The sequence below is a fragment of the Vicugna pacos genome, chromosome 5 (genome assembly GCF_048564905.1).
Source record: "Vicugna pacos chromosome 5, VicPac4, whole genome shotgun sequence".
NCBI lineage: Eukaryota > Metazoa > Chordata > Mammalia > Artiodactyla > Camelidae > Vicugna > Vicugna pacos.
The window spans coordinates 46,548,449-46,563,841 of NC_132991.1; the positions used below are offsets into that span (position 1 = coordinate 46,548,449).

The 15,393-nt window shown below is 39.5% G+C and overlaps 1 long non-coding RNA gene across 9 annotated transcripts in view; it reads left to right on the forward strand.

Moving 5' to 3' along the window:
• Positions 1–15,393, forward strand: part of LOC107033583 (uncharacterized) — a 74,223-nt gene that overhangs the window by 17,653 nt on the left and 41,177 nt on the right. For 6 of the 9 annotated variants that reach the window (XR_012072678.1, XR_012072674.1, XR_012072673.1 and 3 more), the window contains exon 3: positions 9,508–9,601. This is a non-coding gene — a long non-coding RNA (uncharacterized lncRNA). Of the gene's footprint in view, positions 1–996; positions 1,135–9,507; positions 9,602–15,393 lie in introns of all 9 variants that reach the window. The other 3 variants (XR_012072677.1, XR_012072679.1, XR_012072681.1) reach the window with 2 other exon arrangements.

A 15,393-nucleotide genomic window follows, 5' to 3' on the forward strand; every position in this document is an offset into this window, starting at 1 on the left:
CATTCAGTTTGATGGGCCACTACATTCCAACACTAAACTTTTATCCTTAAGGGCAGGGCTCTCTTTACTTTGAAACCAAGGGTCACACTATGCTTTCATTTCCTTTTTTAAATTGTATGAGTTTTTTTCCACTGGTATTTATACTTGCCTTTTTTGGGAGGGGTCTCTTGTGCCATTTGTCTAGTTGTCAGTTTTCCCCAGTTATTTCATTATATTGTTATACTATCACTTATTACCATTCCCTTCTCCCACCCATCATTTTTTCCCCCTAGTGTCCTCCCTCCTGGGCATCGCATTCTCCTCCAATCTCTCCAGTTGCACCATAGCAAAGCATCTGGGAACTTCCCTTTCCTGCTCTTTGGATTTGTTGTGTGGTTTCCTGGGTCACTGGTCTTTCCCTTTTTTTATCCTTGTTTTGCTGCAGAGTATTTTCAAGCAACTTCCCCAAAATGAACATGTCAAGAGGTAAATGTTCTAAGTTCTTGCATGTCTGAAAATGTCTTCATTCTACCTTCACACTTAATTGTGTTTGGGTACAGTATTTTTTTTTAATTGAAATATAGTCAGTTATAGTGTGTCAATTTCTGGTGTACAGCATAATGTCCCAGTCATGCATATATATACATATATTCATTTTCATGTTCTTTTTCATTAAAGGTTATTACAAGATATTGAATGTAGTTCCCTGTGCAATACAGAAGAATTGGTTTTTATTGATTTTTATATGTAGTGGTTAACCTTTGTCTGGGTACAGTATACTAGTTTATAATCATGTCACCAAAGAACTTGGAAGCTGTTAGCTCATTGTGTGTCAGTATCTGTGTTTCTGATAAAGAAGTCTGATGTCAGTAAGACTCTTGTTCTTCTGTAATGTGGAAGATGAATTGCTCCTATTTTACTACTGTCAAGTCAAATCGTAACAATTCACTTTTCCACTTTAAAGCTGAGCTCCACAGGTCTGCCTTCTCCTTTTAATGCTAACTTACGACATTTCAGAGCCCGACTTTGAAAATACAGAACTTCATAATTTAACAAGTCTAGTAAAGGGATGAAAAAGATGTTTCTTCTCTACTGCAGCTACAGAGGGAGAGGCATTCTTCCTCATCTTAAGACTTGGTCAAAGGATCCGATGAGGTAAGGTGTTACACATGAACTCTCACAAGAGCACCAGTCTTGTTTCCTATGCCATATGAAGTCTTGCACAAATATTTATAACTGCTAGCAGCTCGTTCTGTTCCCTCTAATATAAATCTGTCATTGGAATTATTATTTGAACAAAGGACTCTTGTAGATGCTAGAGATTTTAGAAATTATTGCCATTGTCATGTGGACATAACCTTCCATGACACCTGTAATTTGATCTTACTTGTTAAGGCTTGTTAAGAGTCTTATTTGTTACCCTGGGGATAATGTTGTAGTTGACGCCTATGTTTCCAAGTAGTATCAATATTACCAGCGTTATTTCATCAAGTCAGAAGAGGGTCCTTGGCACTCTCCTCTTCTTATTTGCATAATGGACAAGTAAGTCTACTCTGCTAGAGTCCTTCACATGACAGAGTTTGTCTTGTCTGTTTACATTTCCACACGGAATATATTCAGTTGCTTCAGCACTATGGAACATAGCAACAGTTTCTCAAACCAAGAGTTGGTTTTATAAGCTACTTCACTTCTAATACCTGAGTGCTATTCACATCATGTTGCCTTTTCAGTACTATTTGCAGCATTTCTGTATCATTTCGATGTCCTTCAGGAACTTTTGGAGGGGAAAAGAAAATTGACAATATAAAAAGGCAAAGTGGCAGTTCCTTTAATTTAAAAAATTTCACTTCCCCTCCAGACATATACCATGGAGGACAATGTCCTAGAATATTCTTCTAAATATGGTAAAAATCTTCCTACCAAAACCAAAAGTATTCTCTGTGTTACCATAGTATTAAATCTTTACTAAATCTATTGTGCTATGGAGTAATCAGTTCTAGGACATAGAAAATAGAAAAAAAACTATATTGTGGAAAAGAAACTTCCCTCAGATTCATATGAACCTCTATATCATCATTGAAAGTAATCAGACAATAGACAGAACAGAGTCCAGAAAAAGGCCCATACATAGAGGATCACTTGATTTATCACACAGGTGCCAGTGAAGATTTATGGGGAAAGGAGAGGCTTTTTAATATATGGTACTGGTTCAAAGGATATTTGCATTTTAAAATTGGATAGATATTATCAAAGTATTTACCACAAAGCTAACTCTAATTTATACTCTCACCATCATGATTGAAGACTACTTCATGGCCTATTTATGTAAATGTTCAAGAGTGTTTGCAAAGAATGGATATTCTGTTTATTGAAAACAAAGTACTCTTTCTTTGGGTGTATATAATGCAGTGCATTCATTATTCAAGCTACAAGTATTTACTGGATGCCTTATACATTGTAGGTATAGCTCTAGGCCCTGGGGAATTGGCTAAAGGCAAAGTGCCTACTTTCTTGGAGCTTACATTCTTGTGGGGGGAAAACAAATAATAAACAGACAGAAAAAATATAATTTTATAGGGCTCTATGTTGTATGAGGGAAAAACCCACAGGGCAAGGGGTTAGAGATACTAGAGGGTGATGGCTTTGGTTCAGATAGGAGAGTTAGGGAAGGCCTTTCTGCAGAGGTGCCTGCATAAGAAAGAGGAGGCCAGGTAAAGTTTAAAGGGAAGGTGTGTGCCCAGGAGAAGCTCAGGGAGTGGAAAGGCCCTCAGTCAGGAAGGTGCTTGGTGTGGGAGAGACTCAGAGAGAGGCCAGTGTAGCTGGAGAGTGGAGGAGAGATGCTCACAGAGGTGGGCAGGGGCTGGATCGTGCTGACTCTGTTGGCCATAACAAGATGTTTAGATTTTATTCCAGTGTAACAGGAAGCCATTGAAGGATCTTCAGCACTGATGTGGCATGATCTGATTTATACTCAGAAAAAGTGATTTCCATTGCTGTGGGGAAGTGAATTGGAAAGGGAGGAAAGGAAGCAAAAACACCTTAGTTGTGGCCACAGGGACAGTAGCTTGGACTAGTTGGTAGCTGGGAAGTGGTGAAATGTGACCAAGATCAGGACATTTCTGGATGTTGTAACAGTTAGGACTTGCTGATGTTTTGGATGTCAAGGGTGAGGTGGGACCGGGGGAGGAGAGGAATCAAGGATGACTCCTAAGTTTTGGGCCTAAATAACTGAGGGAGAGATGATTGAGGATGGTGACTGTTGGGGCACCAGAAGAAAAACCTTCATGTATATGAGTGGAACAACCCAATGACCATCAATAGATGAATGGATGAACAAAATGTAGTGTAACTATACAATGAAATATTATTCATCTATGAAAAGAAATGACATACTAACACATGCTACAGCATGACTGAACCTTGAAAACATGATGTTAAGTGAAAAGAAGCCAGACACAAAAGAATATATGTTTCATCATTCCATTCACATGAAATATCCAGAATAAGCAAATCTACAGAGTCAGAAAAATAGATTAGTGTTTGCCAGGGGCTCAAGATGGGGAGGAGGAAGTTGAGAGTGACTGCTTAATGGAGGTTTCCTTTTGGGGTGATGAAAAAGTTCTGGAGCTAGACAGTAGAGGTGATTGCACAACACTGTGGAAGAACTAACCACGCATGGAACTGTATACTTTAAAATTGGTTACAGTGGTTAATGTTGCATTATATGTATTTTGCCACAATAAAAAAATCTGAGACAATAGCAAAAATTTCAGGATGTATGTGGAGTAACTCGAGTTTAGTTTGGGACATGTTAAATTTGAGATGCCAATTAGGTATTCAAATAGAGCTGGATAAAGGAATCTGAAGTTCAGGGGAACATTCAGGACTGGAAAAGTAAATCTGGGAGTCATTAGCATAGGGATGTCATTTAAAGATTTAAAGACTGAGAACTGTGTGAGATCATCTAGGAAGGCAGTGTAGAGAGAGAAGAAAGGGAGGACTGAGTCCTGGGCTACCTTGATACTGGTCCGGAATAGGAAGAGGAGCCAACAAAGCAGAGTAGGCACACTGGCTCCACAAAAGTGGTAGGAAAGTTAGGAGAGTGTGGCATCTCTGGAGCTCAGGTAGAGAGCATTTTGGGGAGAGAGAGCACCACAAGTATCAATTACTGCTGAGAGATGGAGTAAGACAAAGACAGTTGGATTTTATTCCTTGGAGATCCCTGTGATTTTTACAAAGTTGTTTGTAGTTCCAAATGGTTAATGCATTACTCAAATATACTTGCTTAAAAAATTGTTTTTTGGTCTATCAGTTTCTTAAATAGATATATGAAAGTTTTCCTCTGCCATTAGAGATTGATCAATTTTTCTTTCTTCTTGTGTTTCTAGTGGCTTTTGCTTATTGAATTTTTAAGCTCTGTATTAAGAGAATAAAGTTCTTAACTCTCAAGTCTTGTTAGTGAATTGTGATTTTTATCATTCGGAAAATAGCCTTTCCTCCTTTTAATTGTAGTGGCATATAGCTGGACTTTTTTTATTCCAAATCAAAACTTGGTTTTTTAATATGGGAACTTAACTCACTTACATTTTTTATTGTTAATATGTTTAAATATAATCGTGTTATCTTGACTTACATTTTCTTTTCAGGTGGTTTTTTGCTGTTTCTTCTTGCTGTCTTTTGTTAAATTGATCAGGTTTTCTTTATTCCATTTGTCTTTCAAGGATTGGCAAAGTTATACATTCAGTTTCAGTTACTTACATAATTAACTTAAAATTTGAACTCTCATGGTTATACATTTTTTAAATCAGCATCTAGAATTAATCCATCTTTATATCTTCCCATTAAATAGGAAATGTTTACTCTGACTGCCTCCTTCCTCCACTGTTACCTCTACAAGTGTGAACAGTTTTACCAAATCAGTTTTGTTTTACTTAAGTTTTACTGTTTGTTCTGGCTCAGTTTTTTTTCTTTTATCCTACATCATCTTTTTCTTTGGGTTACCTTTGGTCATTGTTGTTTTTGTTCAAGTGCATTTTTGAGTACTGTAATTATTTTAGAGATAGTGCGTTTGTCGCAAAACTTCTGAGTCCTTGTATGTTAAAAATGTCCCCAGTTTGCTCTCACACTTCATTGTAAGTTCGCCTTGGTATAAATTTCTAGGTACAAAATCATTTTTCCTTCAGAATTTGGAAGATATTACTCTGTGTCTTTAGCACCCAGAGTTGCTGATGAGAAGTCTGATGCTAATCTGCTTCTTGTTCCTTTGTAGATTTTATTTATGTAGGTTTTTTTAGAATCATATTATCTCTCTGTGGATTTCTTAAATTTCTCAACGATTTGTCAGTGGGCCCTTTAAATCTGTAATTTGTGCTTGCTTCAGCTCCGGAAGTTTTTGGTTTTTTCCCCGAAAATAATCTCCTTTCATTGTTTCTGTACCTTTCTTCTGGAGCACCTATTAAATCTATTTCAGACTGCCTGCATTCGTTCTCTGTATCACTTAACTTCTTTCTCACATTTTCTGCTTACTTGGTCGTTTTTATTTCAAATTTTGGGAGACTTTTCTACCTTTATCTTTCAGGTCACTAATTTGACTTTTCAGTGTTTAAGTTCCATCAATCATTCACAACAAATATTTAATGAATTCTTACTGTGTACCAGGAATTATTTTAAGTGCTGAGATTCAGTGGTGAATGAAGTCCTCCAGCTGGATTTTTATTTTCCAATAACTCTTACTGTCTGAATGCTCTTGTTGTATATAAGCAAAATATTCTCAAATATTGTGGAATACACCAAATGTACTATTTTTTAAGGTGACAATTTTATCCTGATCTCTTTTTCTTCCATGTCAAGTCTGTTTTTCCTATTCATCCATTTGACTCTCATGCTGTTGGTTTTCTTTAATGTCTGGTGATCCTGAATTATCCTTTACTTTTGCAAATGAAAAACTAGGCTTATTACTGTACGTAAGTGGCATGAGTTCTATCTGCTTTTGTGTGAGTGTGCTATCTGACAAATCTCTCCTCTCGATGTCAGATCTGATCTCAGTTCTACGTGGGTAGGTGGAGAATGGCCCCAGGAAGCGTTTACTTAAGGATAAATGAGTGTGGAGCAGGCAGGTAGGATATTATGTATCAGTCAGAATTCTTGATTATTAGTAACAGAAGCTGGCTCTAGCTAATTTGTGCAGAAAAATAATTAATTGGCAGAATATTGGGTAACTCACAGAATTGCCCAGAAGGCTGAAAATCAGGCTTGGAAAACTAGCAGGAACCAAGGGGCCACACCCAAGGATACTCTGTAGGAACAACCTGGTTAGGTCATTGCTGCCAGCCTTTGTGGGTATCACTCCAGGTCCTGGGTGGAGCAGCTGACACTTCAATTGCCAAACCAGAAAGTGGGGTTATCTGCCAGGACCCCAGTAACCACATGTGATAGGCAGAATAATGGCCCCAAAGATGTCCACAGCCTAATCCTGGGAACCTATGAACATGTTCCCTTAAATGGCAAAAGGGACTTTGCAGATGTGATTAAGTTAAACAGTTTGAGAGAGAGTAAGTAGCCTGGGTTATCCAGGTGGGCCCAATTACATGATTCCTTGAAAGTAGAGAAGCTTTCCCAGCTGTGATCAGAGGGAGACGTGACTAATGCAGAAGGGTCAGAGAGCTGCAACCTTGCTGTCTTTGAGGATGGAGAAGGAGGGGCATGAGCTAAGGTAGGTGGTAGCCATTGGTAGCTGGAAAATGCAAAAAACAAATTCTTTCCTAGTCTCCAGAAAGGAATGCTGACACTTTGATTTTAGCCCTAGACTACTGACCTACAGGAGAAATACATCTGTGCTGCTTTAAGTTTTAATCCACTAAGTTTGTAGAAATTTGGTATGGCAGTGATAGAAAATGAATACACCACAAATTTACGGTATTCCTCTGTCATGACGCTCAAGTAAGGAAGTCCTCACTCTGGCAGCAGGCTGTGAGCACTCTGTTCCCTGCTAGAGCTACCTTGTCATCTCCTAACACCTCCTCCTGTATGCATACCTCCCACTGCCTCTGGCCCTCTGGCCCTCTGAAAACGCTACTGATGTTTTCTTTCTGCTAGTTTAGGGTCAGGGGAAGGCCAGTGGGCCCCATTTTCTGGATACAGTTCTTTAACAGATTATCCCGATGGTTGGTTCAGAGACTTCTGAATGTGGAACTCCAGATTTGCTCTTTCCATTATTTGAATCACTTTTTGGATTTGTTTTCTGCAGCCAGTTTGGGGATGTGATTTTTCTTCACTCTTATCAATGTTGATTTCCTTTAACTTCTATCTTTCAAATATTTCTGATTTTTCTCATGATAGTGCCTTTTCTTGTTTATCAGTGCTATATGGATTTCCTCTTTAAAAACCCTTTCCACCTATCATTGTAAGAAAATTTTGGTGGAAGGGGACGTGATCTTATGAGCTCAACTCACCGTCTTGATCCAATTGTTGCCTATTACTTAGGTTGACTGTTTGGAGCCTGGGGCTCAGATTGAATCTGAAGGGCTAGAAAGTCCCCTGAAGAGTAGGCTGTATGGCCCAGCCTCAGCAGCAGGCCTGTTCATGGTGGGTTAGCACTGCGGAGGTCCAGGAGGGAGCAGAAGACTCAGGTGGGCGCCAGGGAAGCCCCTTAATAGGAAACGGCAGGACAAACCTGAGGTCAGACCCCAATTTTGCACCTTGGCGACTGTGTAACCTTAGGCAAGTTTAGTCTCTGAGCTTCAGTTTTCACTTTAAAATGGGGATAACACGATCTATTGGATAAGGTTGCTATAAGGATCAAAGACAAGATCAGGAAAATGCTTGTCATAGGCTTGGCATATAATAGCACTGGGTATTTACTGAGTGCTTTTACATGGATTAATCTTGTTTAATCCTGATTTTTAAGCCTATTACACAGATCAGGAAATTGAGGAATAGAGAACTTAAGTAAACAGCTTAAGGCTGTAATCATTAAGTGGGATTTGAACCTGGTCAGTCTGGCTGTCATCTCTGCACACAGACATCATGCTGCAGATTACCCCATGCATGGGTGAGGGCTGTTGGGCTGAGTGCTCTTCTCTGGCTTCTAAAATTTCCTGTGCAGTTTTGGTGGAGGGAGTCAGATTAATTTTAGGAATTGGAAAGGGACTGAGTCATCAAGAAGGGACTAAGTGGCCCCAGAAATAGGCAAGTTGGAGCTGGTAGATCATTGCAGGTTATTGTTTAGTACTTGTGTTTGTTGACTTACTTGCTTTTATTATGTATTTGTTTTGTGGGGGTGACGTTTACATAACAGTAAAGTGCACATATCTTAAATGCATGGTTTAATGAATTTTCACAAGTGTTTACACCTGTGTAATTACCATCCACCTCCAGCTGTAGAACATTTCTAGCCCCCCTAGACAGCTCCCTTATGCCCCTCCCAGTCAATACTGGGCCAAAGGTAACTGTCGAACCAACCTCTATCATCATGGGTCAGTTTAGTCTGTTTTTGAAGTTCATGTAATGGAACATACGGTTTTTGCTCTCGTGTCTGGTTTCTTTCACTCAACTTGTTTTTTATTCTAATAACAAACCAGATGCTATGAATCTGTGAGCAGATGACTACATTCTGTGAGCAGATAGCTTAAGTCTTCTGAGCGTGATGCCAAGGGCTCTGTACACAGGTACGGCCTTTTATGCATCTCAGTAGCCAGCTCTGGGGATGGGAAAGAGAAGGAAAACTTGCCCAGGCAAGGCTGCCATTAGCTCCACACCTGAAGGCTCTCGGGACACCCTGAACCCGAGGATACACGTTCTCGATACACTACAGGTGTGAGGTGAATGTTAGTTTCTTTTCTCTTTCTGGGATTCCCCATGAGTCAGGTTTTAGGATGGACAGCTTCCTATGTTTGGTTGAGGGTGGCATGTGCCATCTTGCAGTTGTGGTGCAGTGGAAAACTCTGAATTGCTCTACATACTTGGATGCGAGAAATGTCCACACCTTCCTCCAGCCTCTGGGAACCCATCTTCTCAGGGTACGGCCATAGCTCTCTTCCCGTGAAACATTACCTTCCATCTCCTCCTTTTTTTACGATAATTTCAGCTTTATTTCTTGAAGAGCCAAGAATTCTCAAAGTCCTGGTTGGGGCTTTTTCCAGATCTTAAACACAAAGAAGCTCTTAAGGCTCTTACACCTCAGCATAAGTGGGTCCTGAGCCGCAGAACAAAAAGCCAGGTTTCCTTCCAGAGAAGAAAAGAAAGGGAAAATCACCTTTCCCTTCTATCACATAAGTCCCCAGCAGAAGTAGGAACGGGGCACAAATGGCTGTGTCAGTAATCCCTCCTGCACCGCAGCACTGGGTTGCAAATCTGCCCTCGGTGGGATGGGGAAAACTAGCAAAAATCACACTCCAGTCTTCTCAGGTCTTTTCAACTAACATGGGGCTGACACCAACCTTACAAAGACGTTGTCATTGGTAAATTAGCTATCGTAAGATTCATACTTAGGATCCCAATAAGTATGTTTTGTTTTCTTTTTTTCTGCAGGAGGAATCACCTGCTTGCATGGAAGGAGGAATATGTGAAGTGAGTGGCCCGGATTACAGGGCTCTGAGAACAGAGAAACGATGCACTTTGCCAGGTAGGTGGGGAGCAGCCTGTGGCTCAGATAGGCTTTTCTCCCTTTTTCTGGCTCCGAGCAGATAAGTGGTCTGACTCCGGAGGTACTGGGAGGCAGTCCTGAGCTCTCAGCATAGTCCTCAAACCTGACTGATCACTAGAATTTCACGGAGAGTTTAAAAAGATCCCCACTCCAGCTGCTTACATTCTCCTACCCTGGCTGAGAACCGAATTTCATCTGGCTGTGCAGATGGGAAAAAAAATTACCCAGGTGATTCTGATGACTAGTAAGGTTTAGAGACTTATTCTAAAATATATTTTAGAAAGTCATGAAAGTCCAATGGTTTAAAATATTTCCTTGTTATCTCAGTGGGGGGTGGGGCATAAAAATAGTAGGACTGGGGTGGTCATGAGTCACCTTGACTATCCCAAAGGAAAAACTTTTGCAGAACTAGATTACATGAACCTTGTCATATACATTGTAAAGCCTAAGTCTTGATTTCTGTGACAAAATTTTCATTAAGGTAGAAGAACAAAGCCTACCAGTACCTTGTTCAAGTAATTGGTGGGACTCTCATTCCCAAACACTAACTAAACTATACCTTTAATTGGGAATTTTTATTATATTCAAGTAAGTCAGAATGATCAAGCATGCTTTTCTCTTCTTTGTAGCCCCTCCTTAACTTCTGTTACTGACAGCACATTAATACCTCCCTCTCTAGATGCAAACTTTGAGCCTTCTGATAAGAATGTGAGAATGGTAGGCCCTTAGGACTGTGGGCTGGTAGCTGAGAATGTCTGTTAGAAGTAGTCAGAATCCTAACTGCTAGCTCAGGTCAGCACATGGAGAGAATGGGAATTAGCCTTCCGATGGAAGACGTCTTGGGGGGATCGAACAAATCTAAAATTCTAGTAATGTTTTATTATATATTGCTGTGATTGAAGCCTTAATTTGGGAATTTGTAATTGAATTTGGGAGCATTGAAAATTTAGGGAGAGGGCAGAAATGAGAAAAGCTCCGGGAAGCTGGAGGACGTGAGCACAGTCTAAGCCCAGGTCGGGGACGAAGAGGGATGGAGCCAGAAAGTAAGAAGACTGTGAAGGTAGAACGGTATCAAAAATATTCTTTCCTTGCTAGGTAATCCCCATCCCAGCTTTCCCGTACATCTTGTTACTATTTCTTCCTGGTAAAAAGCAGAACCAAACTAGTTTCTTGAGGTAGTCTCAAAATGCTTAAGGTGGAAGCCTGGGAGATGCTGAGCTACAGACAGGAAAACACCTAGATGTATCAGGTCCCAGTTCTGTCCTGTGTTGGTTAGATGCCATACTGGGGGCCTTGCTCATGGCACTTTTGCAAACAATGTGGTGCTTGGAGGGTGTCTTCATCACTCATATTTTTGAGAAAATTTGAATACTCTCTGCCTGGGCTGTTTATGTGTTTTGTTTTGTTTCGTTTGAGAGGGTTGGGGTAATGAAGTTTGACTGGAGTAAAACTGGCTTATTGCTGTTAAGAGGTTTGATTTTTGGTTTTGCTGCATTTATAGCAAGCAAATGAAGTCTAAAAATTAAGATTCTTGGTTCTAAGTGCATCAGATTTATACCTTCTCAAAATGAACAGAGGCTTTACTGAAAGTGAATAAATGACTACAAATCTTCATAGCCTGTCATTCCCCCTCACTTTCATCTCTACCCCTGTTCCCACTGGGTTATTTTGATGCATTTGAAGTAAATCTCATGTCATATCATTTCTGCTATAAGTATTTCAGCATATGTCTCTAAAAGATATGAACTAAAAAAAAAAACTGCACATTCAGATTAAGTGACTCTAGCAAAATAAAGAGGTGTACTCTCAAAACAAAACATAACCACAGTGTCTTTATAACTCCCAGAAATGTTGATAAAAATTCCTTAATATCATTAAATACCCAGTTAGGTTTAAATTTCCTCCATCATTTCTAGATTTTGCTGATTACTTCACTGAGATGTTGCTTAACAAATTCCTCTGTTCCTTGTACTTCCTGTAAACTGAGTGTTAGATCTAGAGGTTTAATCTGACTTGGCTTGGCTTTTTTGGCAAGAATACTTCATAGGTGGCATTGTATAATTCCACAGGAAAGCATATGATGTTAGCAGGTGATAATTATCATTGACTAGAAGATTTTTCATTTTTGACCACCCCTCAACTCAACCTGATATCAAACTATATACCTGTTAGACACACCTCATGTATACCCTCTCCTTCGTATTGTTTTAGCTGATTAGAAAATGGTTACTTGGTTGTAAGCTCATCTTGCACACAGAATGTCCTTGGAAAATAATCAGAGGGCTCCATTAACCCTCAATATGTGAAAATAAAATTTTTCTCAGTTCCCACCTATGGTGATATTTTTGGTTGGTTGTCTGTTCAACTGCCAGCCCTCTCACCCTTTTTGTGTGCTACAGAGTCCACTTCCCACTTAAAAGGCTGCCCCAGCTATTCACTTTCCAAAGTACCTGGTTTCTGGGAAACTTTTTCTTTCCTTCTTAATGAGGATATTGTCATCTTTGGTTCTTCACTTGAGGTGTGAGGTTGTTATTTGGAGCTGCTCTGGCCATCTTTTGATCATAGGGAGAAAGCTTGAGTATTAACACCAGTGTGCCCAGGACGGTGGGATGGAAATGGGGGAAGAGTCCAGGTCCTCAGGGAGTCATTGAGCCACTGAAATAGCCAACCTTGCAAATACCATACCTCAAGACTTATGTGAGATTGTAAAGATGGTGGACTTAACCCACTCTTAGTTGGTCTTTTGCAGCTATAAACAACCTAACTAACACACCAGGAATATTCCAATAAATTTCTCTTTTGTTTCTGCTTACTATTTAAAGCTCTGATATTTAAAAAAAAACTCTATAGATCTTGACCTTGAGTTTCTTATAAAATCAATGTCTTTCTTAACTACTCTAAAAGAGCTAAAATGATGATACAGATAGCATAAACCATTGAATCATCAAAATTAACTCATTTTGATGTCATATTTTAAATAAAGTCAGTTTTTGATAAGATACAAGTTGAAAAAGCACACAGCAACTTCAAAGTGGAGATAGAGGTTTAGAAACTTCTACGTTGGTGATATAAATTGGAGTTGAAATATTTTCCAAAGATCATTCTCAAAGCACATAACTAAGAGTTGATTCTGAGTGTTGGCAACAAAGGGAAGCTTTTCTCCTATTACATTATGCTGGACATAACAATCATATTAAGTAGGAGAATTGGAATTTCTGAGTCTCCTCCTTTGCAACAAAACAATTCCCAGGTTTCAAATTGAGTGCACAAGATTAGCAGGAAGAGTGATGAAGATTTAATTTAAAAAAATAGTATAATATTTGAAATCTGAGAAACAGCTGTAGAACCAAAAAGTAAGAGAGTTGATGATCTGTCCTGTGCTTGCTCCTGTTTTTTTTTTTAATTGAAATATAATTGACATTATGCTCCTGCTTGTATTTTGCATTCCCAGACTGTGTTTTTTGGACGCAAAGCTTCATTGTTGTTTGGTCAGTAGATTGTACCTTTGTCCTTTGAGACAAGGTGTTGACAGCAAGTGATTTCAGAAAACCCTTGGTTACAAACCTTCTCTGTGCTGTGTAAGGAAGCCCTGGCTCATAAATGGATGACATCAGCAGGCTTCCCACCCACTCCTCTGGATCCTTCCGCGTAGAGATTCATTGTTAATGACTTTGACTCTGAACAGCTGCTGGCCCTCACTGGCTTCATTCACTGTGAAGATGGTAATCATACATCCCAGATTTCAAATAATCTGTCCTGTTTTCAGACCATGTGTCAGACCATCTGCTTTGGTGTCTTACTAGGAAAATATCACCTTAAGTATGGCACAACTCTGTCCAACTTGTCTGCCCACTTGGAGGTTTTCCCCACATCTCCTTGTTTTGGATGCCTCTTCAGGTGGTGTCCCTTCTTTGCTAAATAAGCAAAATTACACATGTGTCTTCAGTGGAAATATCTCCTTAAGGATCCTGCCTAGAAGGGATTTCAACATAGCCAATGCTAAAATTAGACACTGTAAAAAAACTTTTAAATAAAAACATAAAATTAGGCACAGTAAGACAGAGCCTACCTCCCTATGAAAAGCTACTTGATCAGAATTCTGAGTGAGTTTAATGTCCACTATCACAATAAAATTCAAAACCTTTAATGAGTCATAGGGTGATACATTTGAGCAGGTGAAATAACTTATCTGGGAAAAGCCACTGAAAGGAAGAAGGCAGGGTTAGGGTTCAGCTTTGGAGATGAGGTAAGAACAAAGAGTAGCTTCAAAGCCCACTGAGGGCAGACATGCTGTCTAGTGGTGGGTCAGGCAGTGGGCTCACTGCTTACTCTGACACTGTGGCTTGGAGAACATACCAGAATCTCTGCTATCTTTTGTGTACTTAATGCAGTGAACCAGGCACATGAAAGGTGATTAAGAGATAACTTGCTGAATTACATTGACAAATAACTTTTACTTGGATCTACTGTGTTTGCTTCACCAGTTAAATGATTTGCAACCATCTTTCTGGTTCAGAGTATCAAAGCTTGCCTGAAATGCTGTAAAGAATGTTTGTACTTACAGATAGTTTTTCATGGAGGTAAGACTTTGATTTTCTGAATTTTTTTTTTTACCTGACTATGTAGCCATAATATTAGAAATGAAATTTAGGAGAGGGCAGACAATCCTTGAGTGTAAGGAGGTTGGTAATGCCTTGGGACAGCTGAATAAATATATGTAGCTGGTTCCATGGGCCTTACCCAAGCCTTTTTATAACTATTTTACAACTACCAGGTGTCTTATAGACATTTTTCCTGTGAAGTAGTCAAGCTGTAAACAGAGTGAATCCTTACTGATAGTCATAAAAAAAAAGAAAGAAAGAAGAAAAGAGCAGCACTACCATTATTCTCCTGATGGAAACATCTTTTGTTTTTGGAAGCACAGAACCAAGGGTGTGAGGGCAGATCTGGGCTGTGGACCATCACGGGGCCTTTGCTCTACTTTCAGCTCTTCCTGATCATGGGCTTCCTGTAGGTCTGTCCCTCACATGTAACCATGGCGCTCTGAGAGGAAACCCTGCCCCCTGCACCCCAAGCACAATCCCACAGTTGTGTACAAAGAATGGTAGGTGCTCAGTAAGTGTTTGATGGATAAATAAAACATCAAGTGTTATTTAGCAATATTGGTGAACAGTGTAACTTCTTCATGTTCATAAGTTCCTTGGGCCAAGGATTAAATCTTCCACAGCCAATTGTCTCTTCATATACAAATGTACACACTCAGTAATACAAATGTATACACTCAGTAAGTGTTTGTGTCTGAGCAGAGCAAGGGCCACATTCATGACTACCAGGGGAGCCTGCGATGTGACCTTCTGGGCCATATTAGCATCAGAAATGTTCTCCCTCTTTCTTCCAAGGTCTCACCGACTCATGGTAAGAGGTAGGAAAGGACCTCAGAGATTTTTAAGCCAAACTCTTCATTTTATAAATGAAAAAAATTAGGTCTGAAAGAGTTGGAGCAACTTACCCAAGATCATTTATAGCTAGTGTTTGGCAAAACCAAGAAAACATTCGAGTCTCCTTGAAAGTCATTTATCTTCCTGAAATTTTTACAGTTTTATGTAAAAAATCTTCATTCTATTGCTATGTGTGTGTGTGTGTGTATATATATTTATATGTGTGTGTGTGTGTATATATATATATATATGCCCTTAAATGGTTATCAATTACTCCTCAAGGAAACTTGCAAAGTTTTTAGCTATTTATTTCCCATGTGACACATTTCAGGA